The sequence below is a fragment of the Rhamphochromis longiceps genome, linkage group LG4 (assembly GCF_057381845.1).
Source record: "Rhamphochromis longiceps isolate RC_006_pf linkage group LG4, R_longiceps_female_GT1.1, whole genome shotgun sequence".
NCBI classification, from domain to species: domain Eukaryota; kingdom Metazoa; phylum Chordata; class Actinopteri; order Cichliformes; family Cichlidae; genus Rhamphochromis; species Rhamphochromis longiceps.
Window position 1 is genome coordinate 15754233 of NC_140560.1, and position 19836 is coordinate 15774068.

General features: G+C 39.8%; 1 protein-coding gene across 1 annotated transcript in view; it reads right to left on the minus strand.

The window, feature by feature from the left end:
- Nucleotides 1-19836, minus strand: part of grin2aa (glutamate receptor, ionotropic, N-methyl D-aspartate 2A, a) — a 168981-nt gene that overhangs the window by 100698 nt on the left and 48447 nt on the right. The gene's annotated exons all lie outside the window — the stretch shown is intronic.

Below are 19836 nucleotides of genomic sequence, written 5' to 3' on the forward strand. Positions count from 1 at the left end.
CAAAAATACATGAATGAAGCACCCGGGTGGTACTTGGACTTTTCCGCTTTACTGTAGTGTACCATTGCTGTCCCTTTACAGTATTACACTGAGTAATGCTGTGGCCAGGCAGGAGTTAAAAGCTCATTTGGCGAAAGAGACAAAAAGTCAAGCGAGCAAGCGCAAAAATCGATGGAGCTAATGTGATTTAATAAGAAGCTCTCTTTACTCCTGTGATGCTGGTGAGCCTTGATAGATATCTTATGCTGCTGCTGTGGCAATTTCATTTGGATCTTGTTCAGGTTCTTGCAGTGGTTTTAACAACCATTAAGGTGGGAGGGTGTGAGGAAGAGCGTGAGGAACTCAGAGAAATTCAGTGAGTCAGAAAAGTTACTAAAAAGAAGGTTTAAGTTACAATACCAGTTCTTTCAAAGGGGATTTTATTGCTTCACATTGAATGCATACACGTGCCCTAATTAGATGCACATATTCAACTGCAAATATGTGGTCAGCCAATCATATGGCAGCAACTCAATGCATTCAAGAAGAGCATCAGAATGGGGAAGAAAGGTGATTTAAGTAACTTTGAACATGGCATCATCCCAGACAGACTAGCCTGAGTATTTCAGAAACTGTTAATCTGCTGAGATTATCCCACACAAACATGTAGGGTTTACAGAGAATGGTGCAAAAGAGAGAAGCATATCATTTGCAATTCTACCTTAAAGATTGCAGTACACGAGCTGGTTTTGGTTATAGTAACTATAATTGTTACTTAATTTGAAAAGTTAACTAACTACATTATTTTTTCCCACTAAAAGTGTCATCTCAGCAGTACATATGATGTCGATGTTTGTCAGTATTACATATGGTTATTGACATAGCACAAAGGATTTTAGTATCACTTGTAAACTGTACACCAATAAGTATTTAGCTCCTCACAAAGTTACTGGGCCTGATGAAATTCTCCATAACACCATCAGCTATTACTATTTAAGTTTAAATTTTGCCTTCTTTTTGTGAATTAAAGAAACAGGACACAGTATAAAATGTTAATCAGTGAGCTTCAGACGTGCTGATTGGCTGATTTCTTTTTGTTTTGGTTTTCAACATGACTTGCTGATTTCGCTATTTTTTATGCTAAGTTACGCTAACAAAACTCTGGATGCATATGATAATTAGCGTGGAGATATGATGAATACTAATGCAAAAAAAAAAAACAAGTCAAAATTGGAGTATGCATGGAAACGAAACAATCTACAAATTGTGTCTCTGAACTGAATTTCACATACACGAGAGTTTCATGCATAGAAATGACTCCATGGGGTAATTAACTCGCAATGAAGATAAACAGGGAATGAAGGAGGCGGGGTGGGGATGGGACGATTGATGTACTGAGAAACTAGTAAACTGTCATGCATTGTATGCCAGGTAATGAAAACTCCCAATTGTCCCATTTTCCAAAGGGAAATGGAAAGGAGGGTAGCTCAGCGTTCATGTGCGCATGTATTTAAGCGCATGTATCGTCCCCCTGTTGTTGTTGTGGGAGTGTGCATGTCTGTTTGTGTCAGACAGTAAGGCTATGTGTGGGCATGTGGAACACATGCAAGTGAATGATAATGCACTGTGCGTGTGTGCGCACGTGTGTGTGTGTGTGTGTGTGTGAGAGAGAGAGAGAGAGAGAGAGAGAGAGAGAGAGAGAGTGATCAGATCACGATGTCTGTGGTGAATTATTCAACAGTAGAGATATGGTAATAATGGCAGAGTCAGCAGAAAACTACAGAGCCTCTGTCTGCCAGCTTTGTGTGTGTATGTGTGTATAAGTGTGTATGACAGATAACGTGGAGATTGCTGAAGGAAGAATTGATAGTGTAAAAAAGAAGGTTAGAGTTATACAAAAAATGAGAACACGTAGAATGAAAACAGCTTTGATTTTGCACATTCATTAACAAAAACTGCTTTTTTCTATATCTTAACTACGCAATTTGTTCATATTTATTAGAGTAGTGTTATTATTTTAACTCATATTACACGCCAATAAGAAGAGAACAGAGAGAGTTTCCTCAGTTCCCTGAGCCTGGTTACGCTGGAGGTTTCTTCCTGTTAAAAGGGATTCTGTCCTTCTCACAATCAAAAAAGTGTTTGCTCCGAGGGGGTCGCCTGATTGTTGGGGATTTCTCCGTATTTTTGAAAAGTCTTTACCTTACACCATAAAGTGCCTTGAAGTGACAGTTGTTGTGATTGTAGCCTCTTAAACTCTCACTCCAACAGGTAGATTTTCAAGGTTAACAGAAAATATCCTGGAGAATGTGCAACAGTGATCCCGCTACATTTAGACTCTCTCACGTGTTTCTGTCCCTCAATGTATTCCCAGTCCTGCCAGTTCTACTGAAGAATACAAGACTAGTGAGAGATCAAACAATAAGCCTGTTAAAAAGTCTTTACACAAATCTTCTAGAATTTGCATTGATTGTAAAAGTATTTTATTAGTCTGATGCCTGTGGTTTTACTCTACACTAACTATTTGAAATGCTTTGAATTTATGAACCACAGATTCTTGGGCTCTGATTATTTTAGTTTAGAACTTCATGTTGTTATTGCTTAGTTCTGTTTATACTGTGATCTGGCAATTTGTGCAATGTCTTATGTATTTTTTTATTTGTTAAATGTCTTTTCCTTTAATTTTGTTTAGCCATTTTCTGTCAACTTTCTTATTTATATTGTTGTATTTTCAAATTAACTCTTCTTAACTGGTTCTTTATTTTAAAATGTACAAGTCAGCTTATCAGACTGGATGCAATGACTCATAACATCTGTTGCATAATCACCCTGCTGGTGTTACTTAAAGGATGGGAATCTGAAGACATGAAGTAAAGTGCAAAATATTTTCATAATGCTTCATCAGTATGTACTGTATACTATATAAAAATACAAGAAAAGTACTCCCCTTTCCGAATCTGTAATTCTGTTTATACAAGAGGAAAGATTATAAAAGAGGAAAGAACAAAACACTGTGAACACTACTGATTGGATATATTGCTACATAAAATGTGAAGTAAAGTAACAATATGTACCAGCAATATCTTAGTCATTCAAACAGCATCCTGGGCATATTTTTTCCTTTCCAGATTCTAAACAGAGCTGCAGAAACACTGCTTCAAGCAGGTAGGGCAATAAGGAAATTCTGCAATGGCTGTGTTTAGATGGAAGTGCAGAGAGAAACTGAGAAATTAGGCCAGAGAATGAGAGAGAGGGTGGGGGCTTATAAAATGGGAAGCAGGGGAAAAACGTAAACAGAGACACAAACCTACTGACAAAGAGGAGGAGAACAAGACTGATAATGCAAGTGAAACAGAAAAAAAATAGACGCAGAGACAGCTGGAGAATGATAGTGAGAGCCAAATGAAGCTGAAAATATGTATCAAGCTGTTCCAGCACCAGGCAGAAGGGACATTAACAATTAAAACCAAGAGATGCATAACAGGTACTGTGTAAATTGGTAATCAGTTAAGAATTAGTATTGAACATCCATTATTATCAACTGTTTGTTGTGCTTTCGTCTTTCATGCCAATGAAGCAATTTCAGGTTTCGATGCGAAGACGACAGCGCGAAAAGCAGACAAGCAGAGGTGTGTCTCCAGCTGTGGTTTTAATGGCGTGTGTGAGCGCAGCAGATGGAGTCGTTAGCTCCCTGGGCATTAGCCCAGTCACTTTCTCAACCATACACTGACAAACCCCCAAACTTACCTTAGCATTTACCTCTACCTTTCTTAACAGTACGTTCAAAACACTGTTAAATCATAACTCAGTGTTTCTTAACCTCCACCAATTACATCTTTGAGGAATTGTTGTGAACCTTTAGTCAATATGCTTTTCCTAGTATTATATTAATGACAATGAAAATTATCATTATTATAACAATGCAGCATTATGCGTTTTTAAACAAAATTATGAGTTTGTCCAGTAAATTAATGCAGCCCCTAAATTAATCCGATCTGACTTCTACACCTTGTGTGTCGATATTCACATGTTACATGTTACACTGTAGGCATTCAAAATTCCTCATTATCTTGTGGTATTATTAAATTAATAATTGTAAATCCATTGCAGATTGGACTACTAAAGCTATCTGTGGAAGGGAAATACCTCAGGCCGAGGGACTAGTCGGTGATGCCCAGCCGACCTTCAGTCAAAACAAAAAAATGTGTAATCCCCAACCAGTTGGAGAATGATTGCAGGAGGCTGCTGGCCATTTCAAATGAAAATCAGTTACACCAAAGAATCTTAAACCAAAAACTTTCTTGTGATATCTTCTTGATAGCAGATTGCCATGGTCACCTGTAGTTGCCTGGAAAGCACGGACTTGTCTGCAAACACTTGCCAACTACTTGCCAAGCGGTAATGAAATTGGAAAAAGGTGAGACTCAAATGTGACGTGACGTTTTGACGTGTTTGTTGCAGCAGTTTGCCACTACTGGGTGAACGATTTCTGTTGGTGCCATGAGTCACTTGGTTTTGCCACTAGTAAGATGCGTCCACTCACCACCACCATCAGAAATGTACTATAAGCATTTTTAACATGCAAGGATAATATTGTGAGGTGTGAGAGCAAAAGTTGAAAGGGTGTGAAAAGTGACTAACACAAAGCTTCAAAACATGACTCAATCCGATGTCTCCTGGATGACATAATGAGTCTTCCACAGCCACCCCTCCAATCTGCCAGTATGGACTTTTGAATCACCTTTTTTAAACATTATCTCTTGGCATCCAATGTGTCCTTTGGCATCAGTGCTGACACGAAACGCCAGCAGCATCTGACAGAGCTGCAGTATTTGATTCCCTGTGATAGGATCATGTTGTACGTTCACACTCAAAGCAACATTTGGCGACAGCTGGTTGAGCTGGAACTAGTTTCATAAAATATTTTGGCCACACTTAAAATAGTTTATGTTTAATAACAACGCATGGAAAATCAGACTCTACCAAGTGTAGCTGGCAGATAAATAAATGTGGGGTAATAAGAAGTAGAAGATTTTGATTATATATAAATAGCGTAATAGATACATAAAGTGAAACTATGCCAAAATTGGTAACACTACAAGCTGAGATATACTTATCAGATTTTATTTACCAAAAGTATTTTAGCCTGAACTACTTTTGGTAAATTTAGGTTTCTCAAAATCTATCTTCGATTCCTGGCTGTCTTTCAAGAGGCCTTTTTGGGAGCAAAGTTCATAAAAAGTTCATAAAAAGGGCAATACCCACAATACTCTGATTGGCTGGTGGTTATAACAATGAAAAATATTCATACTACTTCTGTATTCTAAATTCTGTCTGTCAAAGTAAGGGACAAACCCGTTTCTCCTCAGGATGTTTCCAAATGGATGATACTTACATTTCCCAACAACTCCAAAACTGGATTTCAGCTAATCTTAACATAAAATTGCAATCTTAAAGACTGCTATTTTGATTACTTTTCAGCATCTAAAAAATAGCTTTAGCTCATTTTCCAATATTCTGATTTCAAACTACAATAAAAATCCTGTCTACACACGCTGCTACCCACCCAGTGCAGCAATGGGAGCGTATCTGCACGTGCAGGGGCGTAATTTCCAGGGGGGTTAAGGGGGTTATGAACCCCACCCCCAATAATATTATGAATTATCTTGCATAAATAGGCTGTTGATTTTCTTTACTCATTTCAGGTATTACCAACAAAATAGTTGCATGTTTAATCATCTGGGAATTTACCCATATTTATTTATTTATTTAGACAGAGATCTTGACCCCTCCAATGCTCAGCACAAATTTACACCAATGTGCACGTGCTAAAGTTTCTGAAGCGCTCCCAGAGTTTCAAACAGCTCAGTAGGGCAGAGGACAAAGAATTTAGTTTTATGAGTTTGGTTGAGGAGGGACCCCACTATCATCAGATAATTGATTTTCTGTCTTTTAGATCAAAAGTTAGTTCAGGCAGCTTCCGTTTGCCTCACTGGTTGGAATGTTTCCACCCACCAGGAAGTAGGTCAGTGACATCGCAAGTATTTTCACACTGTACTCATCGTATGGCCAAATTCTATAGGGGTTACCACAAGTTGCATCATAGCCTGAGAAGGATTTCTGACACTGGCCGACGGCAATGGTACTCACCAAATGCACCGTGACAGCAGTACAGTAGCACTGCTTTGTTCACAGGTGCCACGTGAAATAAATAAATAAAAAATTTTAAAAAAGGGAAATCAAATGAGCTTATTGGCAAGGCCATTCAGAGCAGTCTAATGGTTCCAAAGACACTGATGGAGGACCCATTTAGCTATAGAGCAAAACAGCCAGGGAGGCAGAGAAGAGATGGAGAGTAAAAGAATAGAAAATGACAGAAATGTAGCCAGGGAAAAGAGGGAAGACGAGGGGAGGGAAAAGACAAGGGAGGATGGAGGATGGAGGAGAAAGCAAGCGGGGGAGAGAGGTAAGTAAAACTCCTTTGTTTCCCTCAGAAACCCAAGAGGGAGGTATTTGAAAAAGAGAGAGGGAGACAGAAAAAGAGAGAGAGAGAGCCTGCGCTTTACACTGCACTGCGCCATGCTCTTTCCCACATTAGGAGTCTTTCTCCAACCTCTTTCAAGTCTCTTTTCACCAGCATACACACCCAAACGCTCGCAAGCACAGACTTATACACAGGCGCGTGCTCAGTAGTGAGTCAAAGAGATAGATAGCCCCCTAACCATCTCTACAGTGGGACTGGCAGAATCAATTATGGATAGATTTCAAAGGGAAGAGTGCATATGTCTATGAATTATAGACTCATAGCCACACACTGCACACATCACACCAGAGCGGCAGAGCAAAGCACAGCACATGTAAGAGAAGGCCAGCAACATACTGCAAGTCTGCACAGCAAGCATGTTGCTCATATGTAAAACGGTACACTTATAAAGCTATAGTCACTCTATATGCAAGCTGCCTGTTCCATGGCAATGCTTCCCCAAGTAATAATTAGACTATTGCATATTTGTTGTTAGCTCCCAGCCTCGTTCATTGCAGTGGGAGGTTTATGTATATAGCATTCGTATTCTATTTTTATCTTATTGTATATTTTTATTCTATTTTATTCTACTGTATATAGTATATTATTTTATTCTATTCTGTACAGCTGTGTACTGTATTTATTCTTATTGTATTCTAATTTTTGCGTCATAACTTTTGCACTGTCCACTTCCTGCTGTGACAAAACAAATTTCCCACGTGTGGGACTAATAAAGGTTATCTTATCTTATCTTATCTTATGAAACCGTTCCAACTGTATCTGTATCATAATGAGTAAATGGTGCAGTTTAAATAGACAGACTCCTATCAAAGTGCCTGTTATCCGCTGTTGTTGTCTTTGTATCTCCTTGTGTTAATAGGTCTACACCAGCAACAGTTCCTGCACAGTGCCTTCCTCCCGCACAGCTTCTCCAGTGCAAACCACGATCTTCGTTCACAGCTAAAGATGGCATTTTATTGCTGGCAGGCAAACTCTCTCACACTGACAAAATGGGTGCAGCCAACTTATCCTGCTCAACATTAAAGCTGAATAAATAAAAAGGAAGGCTCATTCCCCCCCTCCTTTCCTTCAAATTGGCTGCAGTTGTAATGTAACACACCATCTCATCCCAACTCAGCCTCAGCCAAGTAAACCAGACACCGGCACAGCTGTACAAGAGTAAAAGATATCATAGTAAATTATAAATTGGGTAGGCAATCCAATTGGTCAAAGAAGCAATCCAAGTTTGCTGACAACTCCCAAAACACTAGCTGCATTTCACTAGTTGCTATGACAACTTCTAAGTACCGCTAGTTAGTGACCTTTTTCTCTGAAATGTCTCTTGATTGTCAGCTTTCTATACACTGATTGCAACAAAGAGAGCACAAGCTTTAGCAACCACAGCACAAACCCTTATGTTCTTTTCTTAATACTCGTTACAATCATCATGCCTCTGTGAACTGCTTTCTTTATTATTTCAGCACAGTGCTTTGCCTGGTTTGACACCTCACATTAAACCTATATAAGCTGCTTCTCAGAGGTTTTTGCATTGCAGCTGTAAATGGCCCCAACAGGAGCACAGTTCAACTCATAAAGTCTACTATGTATATAAAAGATGGTCATAGCCACCATGAAGTGAATCACTGGGTTGTGTAGTCGTTTGAAAGCCTCAACTTGAGTGTTTGGCCATTGACAACTTGTTTTATTGAAACCGCACATGGCAAGAAAAGGCTGGTTCTGACTATGAAACTGAGGCGACGCTGTGAGCCCACATGGTAGTGACTTATCATTCAGAAGGCAGGGCTTCCCTAAGGCATGCTATTTAATCTAAAAGACATAATCATTTATAAAATAACTGAGACCATAAATTCACCTGGAAATAGTTTACTGAGGTCACAGAGAACATGGAAAGCAATGTTGTTTTACCATAAACTTCTATGCGCTGTAAAATCAGAGCCATTTGAAAGAATGTAACTTCAATGCGCCTTAGAAAGGGAAAAATAGTTTTTCGGAAAGCAACTTATACTAAAAATTACCATCAGTTTAGATACAGCAAAGAGTATTAATACCAACATTACCCTCTTTGCCTCCTACCACACGCTGACACAGAACTTCAAACAGCATCACTGCAGGCAGGTAGGCACATAGCCCCTTCCCTCACTAGCAGCTCACCACATGAACAGTGGAGGATCTTAAAGACCATCACCCCAGTCTTTATCAAGACTTTCCTGAGGTCAGTAAAGCTCCTGTTTCAACACCATTGAAGAACAGTTATCATGAATGAAACTTTAGCCCTTTAGTTATTAGCAATTAACCATACTAACCATCTGTTAGGTTATCATTAAGAACACAGCTAGCGGCTATGGCTAATTATAAAGTGATAACGTCAATGTGGGAAATAGGCAGCAAATGCTTTCAGTCCTGTGCGTCTGTAACATTAATAGACACTGTTAATTTCACACGATAATACAGTTATTTGTATATAAAAAGTGTTATGGTTGTGTTAAAGTCCAAGATTGAAGCTGAGGAAAGTCCATCAGCGAACAGACAGAACCATTTTTTCTGATACCATATTTTCATATGATCAGCAATGGAAATATAATATGAGATAAACAGATAATTAGAGGGGCTGTAGCTTAATACATTGCACTGACCAGTATTGTTGTAATCTTTACAACAGAGTGTCTGCTAATTTACCAAAATCAACATTGAATACTAAAGCTTTAATTTGTAAATGTTAAATGTACAAGAGAGGAGGAAGGACTGAAAGAGAGGGTCTGGCGGTTGGTGGTTTATCTAATTGATAGCTGTGAGCGTGGACATGTCGACGCCATAAACTTGAAGAATGGAGAGGGGAGACGGAGGAGGAAGAAGAGAAGGGTGACTGAGGGGTGGGGGGGGGTTGACCTTTGTTTGATAAATCACTCCAAACTCACTCTCACATTTTGATTCAATTTGTAGATATTATTTTGGAAAATTGGAAAAATCCCCATCCGCTCCCACAGCTGCTGACCTCATACAATCATTCGGTGTATTCCGAGAAATGCTATTAAACTGACAAATTTAACCTCAGACCTCTGTGATTTTTCGGCAAAACACCAGTCTGTATGTTGTATCCACATAAAGCACATATTTTGGTAAAAGTAGGTCCATTTTTTTCTGTCATGCTTGTATATGGTGTAAGGCCAAATTCATTGCAACTGTAAGAGCTATTCTGTTGCACTGCCTTCTGTAGTTTTCTGTATCATTTTATTCAGAACTCATATAAGCGCCTTCGTGGGAATTGTCGATCAGGCTGATTACATTTGGGAAAGCCCGTGTAACTGCACCCAGTGAGTCATAGCTTTCACTACAGCACCATACCCTGTTTATGTTTTCCAGTTCAGCATGCCAGCCAAATGTGATCGAAACCCGGTAACAAGAAATACTCCAGTCAGGCAAATTTTGTTAGGGAAAGCAAATTGGAAGAACATCTAATTTCAAGTTAATCTGATCGTTCTGTGTGAAATAGAACACAAATTAATACACTGACTATAAAAGCTATTAGTGTTACAAAAGTGTTGCATTAATAGCTCTCAGTGAATTACCAGAGTATTGTACTGTAATGCGCGATGTGAACATATTGTATCACCAGCTGGTCATGTGTCACGAGCATATGCATCGGGGACAGTACATTCACTTTAAGTTCAGTTTATTTTTATAGATGTGATCTAAGTAATAATATATCTCACTTATTTATTCAGTGTGGCATCAAAGTCATTAAATATATACAGTTTTCCAGTTAATTTATTAAGCACATATCTGCACACAGATTACATCAAAATGACAAACGGGTTGCAGGCTAGTAATGTTGCACAAAAATATCTCAGAGTTGAAATGCTGTGAATGTCGTTTGTGGTGGTTAGGAAAGGGTTTAACTATGTTGCTGTGTTTGTTCGAAGCAGTCTGCATGCCTAGGTGCTTGATTTTACACACCTGTGTCCACAGAAGCGATTGGAGCACCTGAATTCAATGATTTAAATGGCAATATAATGTGTGCATGTGCTATGTTGTCACTGTCTGTTTCTTTTTTGTGGTTTGAGCTCGAGCAGTGGGTTATATTTCACCCGGCCAGCCCATGAAGGGATTTAAATTGGTTAGTGTGCTAAATCAGCAATGTGCCAAAGTGTTTAAAGTCAAGCCAATCATATATTATGACTGTTCTTGTCAAGTCCAGTGAAGTCAAGTCTGTTTTAATGTAGAATTTCATGCACCTCATATCTGATGTGATCTAATTTCGGTCCCGGCTGCGATGTTCCTCGTTGACTCCTTCCTCTCATTGCAAATTAACATCACATCTCCTCGTCCTCCCCACTTAAGGGTGCTGTTGAACAGGTTAAGCAGCAGAAAATTCGCTGTTCCCATTTATAATTTGCTCATAATTCTTAGCCTTCATTTTGCTGGCTCTTTACGACATTGTTTTGTCTCCTTTTAATAATCCTCTCTTATCCCATTCCTCCATCGCTGCCATCGCCTCTCTCTTCTGCTCTCATTTCATTCTGTCTGACACCATTATTTTCGATTTAATCACCCTGCATCTCTGCCTACCTCTCTCTCTCTCTCTCTCCTTCTGACAGAGACGGCTGCATCTCCTGTTCTCTTGCCTCCTATCCATTTCTTTTCCCCCTCTCCCTCATTTCTTGTCTCGATCACACCCCCCACCCCTCTCCTTTTAATTGTGCCCTTGTCTCTTTCTCACTCCCGCTGATCTAAATTGACGAAAGTGTTCACATTGTTATTCCCCAGCCTCAACGGCATTCATACCCTAACACGCAGGCACACACAAACACACACATCATCCTACCGTTGCCTTCACACCCCTGCTGACATCATGGCCAGCAGTGTTTTTCTCAATGAATCCATTAGCACCAACAGCAGCACTGCCATCACACACACACGCATGCACGAACAGACATTTACAGTGAACACAGAACAAAACCAGAAGCTTAAACACATCCAACAACAACAAACACAGAAGCCCAGACAGCACCCACATTTCACAGTGTCCAAATACTCCCCTACAGCTATGGTGGACCTTTGAGAATCACACATATAGGAGCAAGGTAAAACTAAATTAGCATGCAACATGGCACTGCTGAAAAAAGAGACACGAGCTAAACATAGGCAGAAACACTGGTGTTTTTAAATTTTTTTCCATTAATGTACATCATTTTTTGGTTTAAGCCTGGATTTGTTCGTTGACTGTTTTCTGTCCTTACACACTGAATTCCAATCATGTGTAGAGATTACATATCTATATTTCTCCCTCATAGATCATTGTGCTATGGAGAAAACTCCAAAACATATTTTGACCTTTAAAAGATGCAAAATAATAGTTTCTTAAATTACTCCATAAGAGATAATAAGTGTTCAGTGTTCATTAAACTGCTCTTTGATTTTGATACGATGCAAACTGTCTCTGGTTGGTTTCTTTCCTCCAGATGTCAATCACAATTACAAACTGCATTTTAACTTTGATGTGGAAAATGTGATTTAGTTGGTTCATAACTATTACAGGCAACTTCAACTGTCTTTTTCTTTTAGCTCTTATCTTACATCACCTTGCGATGGCAGTAACTCAGTGCATTTATGCATGTAGACATGGTCAAGATCAATTTTTGAAGTTCAAACCGAGAGTCAGAATGAGTACGTAAAGTGATTTAAGTGACTTTGAACATGGAGCGGTTGTTGGTGTAAGACACGCTGCTGATCAACTGGGATTTTCCCACACAACCATCTACTGTAGAAAAAGAGAAACTATCCACTGAGCAGCAGTTCTCTCGCTGATAAATGAGGTCAGAGGAGAATAGCCAAACTGTTTCAGGCTGATAGGAATGGATGCAACAGAAAACCAACGAAGCACTAAATGCAACCCGCGTATGCAGAGGAGCATCTATGAATGCAATAAGTTGAATAACAAACCGTGCCTTCTGGTCTCATGATTCTTGATTTTTGCTGTGACATTTGAATAGCAGGATCAGATACAAACAACATGAAGGCATGGATCCTGCTTTGTATCAACAGTTTCGGTTGGTGCTAGTGTTATGATGTGGCACACCTTGGGCCCCTTAGTACCAGTTGAACATTATTCTAACACCACAGACTACCTGCGTATTTTTGCTGATCATACCCATCCCTTTATGACCCCAGTGTACCCACCTTCTGACGGCCAGGATAACACACCATGCTACAAAGATCAAACATCTTGAACATGACAGTGACCTTGCTGTATTTAAATGGCCTCCTCAGTCAACAGATCTCAATGCAACAGAGCACTGGGATGTGGTGGAACTGGAGATTCAGACCATGGATGTCCAACTGACAAATATGCAGCAACTGTGTGATGCTATCATGTCATGTTTCCAACACCTTGTTGAATCTATTTCAAGATGAATTAATGCACTACTGAAGGCAAGTCTACTGTCTGATACCACCTGTATCAGACCAGTAGACTAATAATACCACATTCATGACATGGCATGCTAACTTTTAACAAGACTCACAGGCTAGCTCTTTAACTGCAAGGCCAAGCTAATTTTAGGTATGAAGAATGAAGGTACACTGCATATCGTTGCCTGTTTCTTAGGCAGAACGGCCTGTCCTTGTTGCCTGAAAAGATTCCCAAAGCTCCAGAGCCTTTAGAGCCGATTGCTGAGTTGGGTCCCCAGACAGTCTTTGGCCATCATTGTTCCAGCCTATAATGATTAGCCATTAGGCTCCTGTGCCATGACATGCCGTTGAGGCCCTGTTTCCACTGCACTAATTTTAACAGGGGATAAAAATGAAGAAAAAGATGAGAAGAAGAGCATGAAAAAAGAAGGATTAGCAAGGAGAGGAAGCACTTTCCCTCCCTGTCTCTCTCAGGTCCCCAACCAACACTTGTTCAAACATAAAGAGTTTTATTCTCTACTGTGCCCTTCCTTAATATCTCACACTTCAAAATGTATTCATACCCCATGCCAGTTTCTCTTACTTTCTCTCTTTCTTCCCTCCCTCTATCTCTACGGGGTTAGAAGACTTAGCTGGCTCTCAGAGAGCTGTTGATTTAGCATTAAGTGTTTTAATGCAGGAGGCCAGGAGGGGAGCGGTGCTGACTCCAATACACTTTCAATCCACCATATGCCAATAGATAGGATGGCACCTGGACCTCTAGCTGGGACAATCTGATGAATAAATTAAGTGGCTCTCATCTCTATATCGATCTAAACAAACCTGCAGCATGTTTGCGCGATAATGTGTGTAGTGAAGAGCGATGGGCAAGGTGGACTGTAAGTGTGGGAAGCTGGAAAGACTTGTCCTGCAGAAAGGTGAGGGATTTAGGCTAGTGTTTAGTGTGAGTTTAAGTGTGTGTGTGTGTGTGTGTGTCCTCTCCGTCCAGGCCAATTTTTCCATCCATTGATCGTCAGTTCAATACCGGTATGGAAGCTGTGATAGCATCTTTAAGGCTATTAGCCTTTCACGCAGAAGGTCATACAGTATACATACACCTACACACAGGGCAATTTTTTTGTCCAACTAACTTTAGATTAGTGGGACTTTCAGACACAATGCATGCACTGCGTGTCCCGGGCGCTGCACAGAGAAGTATTGAAGGATAAAGGAAATTACGCAGTTTTTAAAGCTTCCCGCAGGACTGCATCATTATGACAGTAAAACATATAGGATGGCTCTTTATACCTTTTGTTGAATGGAAAACAAATAAGCCTGTAGAGCTTTTAAGAGAAAACACATCACAAGCTTAAACTGTGTTTAAAAATGACTGGGAAAAAAAATCTGAAACACGTACTTGGATGTAAACCTGTTTTTGGGAATTGTCTTAGTACTGAGGTGAAAGTGAAGGCCAAATGATGATAAGATAAACTTCAACTGCACAAGTTCTGTAATCACTCATCTGCTTGCCTTCCTGGGTGTTCGGCTACTTTCTGTTCTTTACATGAATACTGCTTTCCCATGCTGTTAGTGTGAATGCTGACATCATTACTCTTGTCCAATCATCTTCTTGCCCGCTTTCTTTTAGTTCCGCACTGTTTAAATCTGCGATCTCGGTCATTATCCCTTTCAGACTCTCTTTTGTGTAACCCACCTCCTCCCCATCTCCACCTCAGACACCTCAGTCAGAGATCTCTTCAAGCCTCAGTCTTCATCTTCACCTCCACCAGCATCTAGACTCCAAGGGTCCTGTACTAAATCCTGTCACCTGTGATTCCGTTCTGCCATGATGGGTCATCGGCATCTAATTGCCAAATACATCAATTTTTCTATCCCAATAATCATGTTCATTTGTTCCAAGCAATTGTTTATCATTACAATGTTCAATTTGCCAACAAAGCGTTCTCCAAAATGACTTAAGGCCATTACACAGCGAATACTTTTACAAAAAAAACCAACATGAAATCCAGAAAATTTCAGATTTGAGCTTGCTGTATAACATATACACACTGAACATGTTGTGTTTTTGCAGAAAAAATGCAAAAAAATTAGGTCTACATCAAACTATACTGAGTTTGTCCTCATGTTAACAAATACATGTCACAAATTTGTCCAGCAAAATTACTCGGAGTAGCAGCAGAACAGCTGCTATGTTCATGAGGTCAGCTCATAAACACAAAATAATCATTTTGAGTGAAATTCAGCTGAATTATATAAAATCAATTTTTTATGTATTAAAATAATTATTAGTTAATGAAAATATTTTTGGCATAAACCGTATGCCTACCAATCACCCAAATTTAACATTCTATATGTCCTTATGTAACAAAATCACATCGCTTAAATTTAGCATTATGGGCATACAATTTTTTTTCAGTTTACACGACCGGCTTTTCAAAATGGTCAAACCAGCCAACGGTCCTAAAACTCATACAAAAGAACTTCCCTAAGTATCTAATGCTGCACTGCTGTATAATTGGGGAACTTGCAAGAGACAGACTTCAAAAGCAGAAAAAAAAAATCATAATTAAATCAAAAGAATCCAAAAAGCTAAAATCAATACAGCAAATGCTGCACTTTCCTCACTTTCTGTCTCTAGTAATGGATGAGGTAAGCCCCAAAAATGCTGCATCCCACATTTCCCATAATGTAACTTAGCAGCATTTTGTACACCCTCCCTCTCTTGTAAATGTTCACATTTATCAAACTCCGCTGCTCCAGTTTGCAATGCTGGCTTTCCATTATGATAAATGGACACATAAGGGAATTGAGCCCCCCCCCCCCCCCCCCCCCAATAATTAAATGGTTAAGTAATGGTTAGACGTGCTATGCACTTGCTAGAAGTTTCTGCTGGCATAAAGCACTGCAGAGAGGCTGGACAGAGCAGCTTCTGAGTACACACAAAGCAAACTGTTTCTGTCATTCCCGTGCACAAAACCCTCTGCATCCCACAGGATCAGGGTATTTAATATGATCATATGTATATCATCAAGATTAAAATACATACATAAGAAGGAACTGTTCCATATCAGTTATCTGCGCTGTTCATGCTATAGTCACCGTGAGATTCAGCTTCTGATACTCTCATGGAGTAGAAGCTAGCCAGAGGCAAGGCAAGGCAAGGCAAGGCAAGTTTATTTGTATAGCACAATTCAACAACAAGGTGATTCAAAGTGCTTTACAGAGACATTAGAAACAAGAACAAATAAAAAGCATGATTTAAAATTGATTAAAACAAGCAAATAAACTAACTAACTAATTAACAAACAAACAAACAAACAAAACAGTATATAAAATCAAAACAGATAAAATCGGTGCAAATAAGTCTGTAAATGAAATCAAAACATTGAATTGTTAAAGTTCTGTTAAAAAATGTGCAGAGTTCTTCTTTCAGATTGGATTGTGCTTGCCTTATCTCTTGAACTCTTGCAGCCCTTTTCTGAGCAGTTTCTGCCATATTTCAGACAAATGGTCTCTGCCTATGCAGCTACCCTTGGAAAAACCCAAAAACTATTCTAATGGTTGTCAAACCACATATTAAGGATATATACTAAAGTGTCAAAACTCACTGTTAAGGTGAGGTTGTCAAATGGCATCTTTATGGGGGAAAGAGTTATGTAGTAGATGTGAATTTGTCACCCAGCAATTGGCTGTTTCTTGCCAAAGATATTGCAGCTGTCATATTTAAATATACATTAAACTAATTGTTCTCAGACCCTTCCCACCTTGTTTGGAATATAGAAACAGAAGGACAAGATTTTACTTTGCTGACCACATACATGAAGAAAAAAAACACACACATATACGAAAAAAGAGTGTACTGTACTTGTAAACACAATCCATTTTAAAAATGCTCGCGAATTGTTGCAGAACTGCCAGGCAGATGTTAAAGCCGTGACCTCTGAACTGAACGTGAAAGGAAAGCTTTGGAAGCTAACACATTTGAAAATATCATCTGTCACCTCCGCTCCCCTGGGGCTTTCTGACAGACCACTGGTTTGTCGGCCTGAAAAAAAAAAAAGCAGTGGTCCAACACTTCAGATGGACAGCTCCACTTCTTCGTGCAGTCGTTGCAATTTGCGCGACAGAGATCGGACTCATGTGAATCATCCTATTCAGTGCATTTAGCTCACTTTTCATCTCAGCACAATGAGCCTTAATACAGCCCTAAAAATAGAAACCGCCTCCAAAATGGCACAGAAACTGTCTGAGCTTCACAATCACTGTCTCAATGCAAGAGGGGAAAAAAAGGAAGAAGAACGAAAAAAGAAAACAAGCAGACACATAAAAGAGAGAAAGCAAGAGTGGTGTAACACGCAATTCATCATCCTCTGTCAATGTCCCGCAAGATCTCTTTACCTCTCTGCTGTATTTTCTCATTGGATCTCTCTGGTTTTCCTCAACCTTCCCTCATTTTTCCTCAGCTAGTCAGGCTCTGACTTCATGCTGTTCTGTTTGCATGAATTACACATCAGTGTGCACAAACACGCACACACACACACAGATGCGTACCGTGCGTGCGCTTGTCTGGGGAAAACGAACCATGTGATTTGCTTCTGTGACGGTGAAAACAACCCAATAATCACGCAGTAACTATTGATGCATTGTGTATGATGTTAATAAAAGAGAAGATTAAAACTGCTTGTGTGTACGTGTAGGTGTGAGTGTGACAATAAACCCAATTCCTCGTCTTCCCCTTGATTGGATTTGTTGTTGTAAAACTCGCCCATTCTCTGGAAAGTCCTGTGTGTCTCTGTGTGTGTTTTGGTGTGTGTGTGTGTGTGTGTGTGTGTGTGTGTATGTGTGTGTCTGATGACGTAATACAGCCTACATTTTCCTTCCTTTCCCTGTGACTGCATTTGTGCGTATTTGTGTTTTACAGCCTCCGAGAGCTTATGCAGTGTGTCATCGGGATGACTCAAGCGGATGTACAGTAGTTGTGTGTGTAGGTATGTGTGTGTATTTTCTCTCTGGAAGTGAGGAAAAACAACACTGTGGTAAATGTGCGCATTTTCCTCTTGTGTTTCGAAGTAGGCGCTTGTGTGTCTTTGTGTGTGTTTCCTGAGGTAAGGCCACAGGCTGGCGATGACCTGCTTTGCTAGCTGACTGCATGTTACACACGCGCTTGCTCGCGTTCTTTACGTTAAAGTGGAATTTACATAAGTTCTCTTTGTGCATATTTCACTGTTCTTTTATTACTATATTAACAGATAAGAATCACAGCCCGTATCTGCAGCTCTAAGCAGCTTTCTGCTAATTGTTTTGGTTTGCTGGTGTGCACCGGTTGAGTGATACACAAGCTTATTAAACGCACCCTTAAACGTCTCGCCAGGAATCGCTGAGAATTAGACAAGAATACACGGAGTTGTTATCAAAGTGCTGTTATGTTTACATAAAGTCTGAGGATTATTAAAACAAGAGCAGTTCAAGTCAAAGCAGCAGAGGCTGAGATGTTCCACAATTTTGTTGTTGTTTATTTTCTACTTTTTGTCCCCAGAATGTCTCCATTTTCAGTTTGGGGGCCTAATCTTAGATAACAATTTAGTTAAAGCTGTCTTCACAGTAAGGGTGGGTGATTTCGTCTTATATGTTATATATGATACTTTGAGAACATTTGCGATAATAATACTTGTGTCTCTTTGTCCTTTCTCTCTCTCCTGACCCCCAACCACTCGCGACAGATGGCCGCCCCTCCCTGAGCCTAACTTTACCTGGTTTCTTCCTGTTAAAAGGGAGTTTTTCCTTCCCACTGTCACCAAGTCCTGTTGACTGTTGTTGTGATTTAGCGCTATATAAATAGAGCTGAATTGAATTTAACTTTATTTACTAATGACAAAACAAAACGCTGAACATGTTATCAATGATTACAGATTACAGACAGCAGCATTTTTAAGTGTGAGGAAAATTTTCCATCCTTCTTTTACAATAAACTACTGTCACTGATGACACACTTCCCTTTGAAGTGTCAATCTATTGCTGCAACGTACCAGCTGCATCACATTGCCACAACACAAGTCAGATATCAGCAAAACAACCTAGCCTAGTTTGTGTTTTTTTGGAAACTTTAAAGGTATAACTTGACTGTTTAACAATCAATAAAGTGTTAACCCTTAACTCTCCAGGAGCTCCACAGTTCTGTCTTAAAACATAACTGAGTAATATTCTCACTACCTGGGACGTTCTATCTTGGGTACAGCTTTTTTAACCAGTTAAAACCATGCTTTTCAACCATGTGACCACATCAGTAATTTCTACCCACCGTTTACTCTTCCTGTCATTTGGACTGCAGCTGGCGAGCGCTGCAGCGATGCTCAGTTGAGTCATTTCTTTACTTTCGGGCTGCACATCGCAAGCTGCTGGTATCTCTTCCTTGCAGGTCTCCATAGTCTGGTTGATCTCGATGGTGTGTTTTTACCTAATTAGTGAAGCAAGTTTGTTGCCTCCACTTTTAACAGTTTTCTTGTGCTTTGTTAAGGGTTGGTGAAGTAGCTTCTTTTTCAGGCATTGTCTTCGGAGGCTGACTGTGCTCTTGCTCTCTGACGTGCGTGGGTTTGTCTCGGTGTTATGCACCCTATGGATCGAGAACTCATGGATTTGCAACATGACACTTTTATATTACGCAAAAATTTACACTGTAGGTATTATAACGGACAGTATTTAAAGGTATAGATATAAAGGGGGTAAAGGTCAGTGGCGGCTGGCCCATAGGGGGCGCTCGGGCTCCGCCCCCCCAAATGTGGAGGAGTAAAAATATATATTTTTAAAAAATTCATCAATGATAGTTTTACTATGTGTGTGCCCATATACAGCCAGGCGTATTTTAACATTTTCACCAGCTGACTCATTAAAGTTCAACCAACAAACGG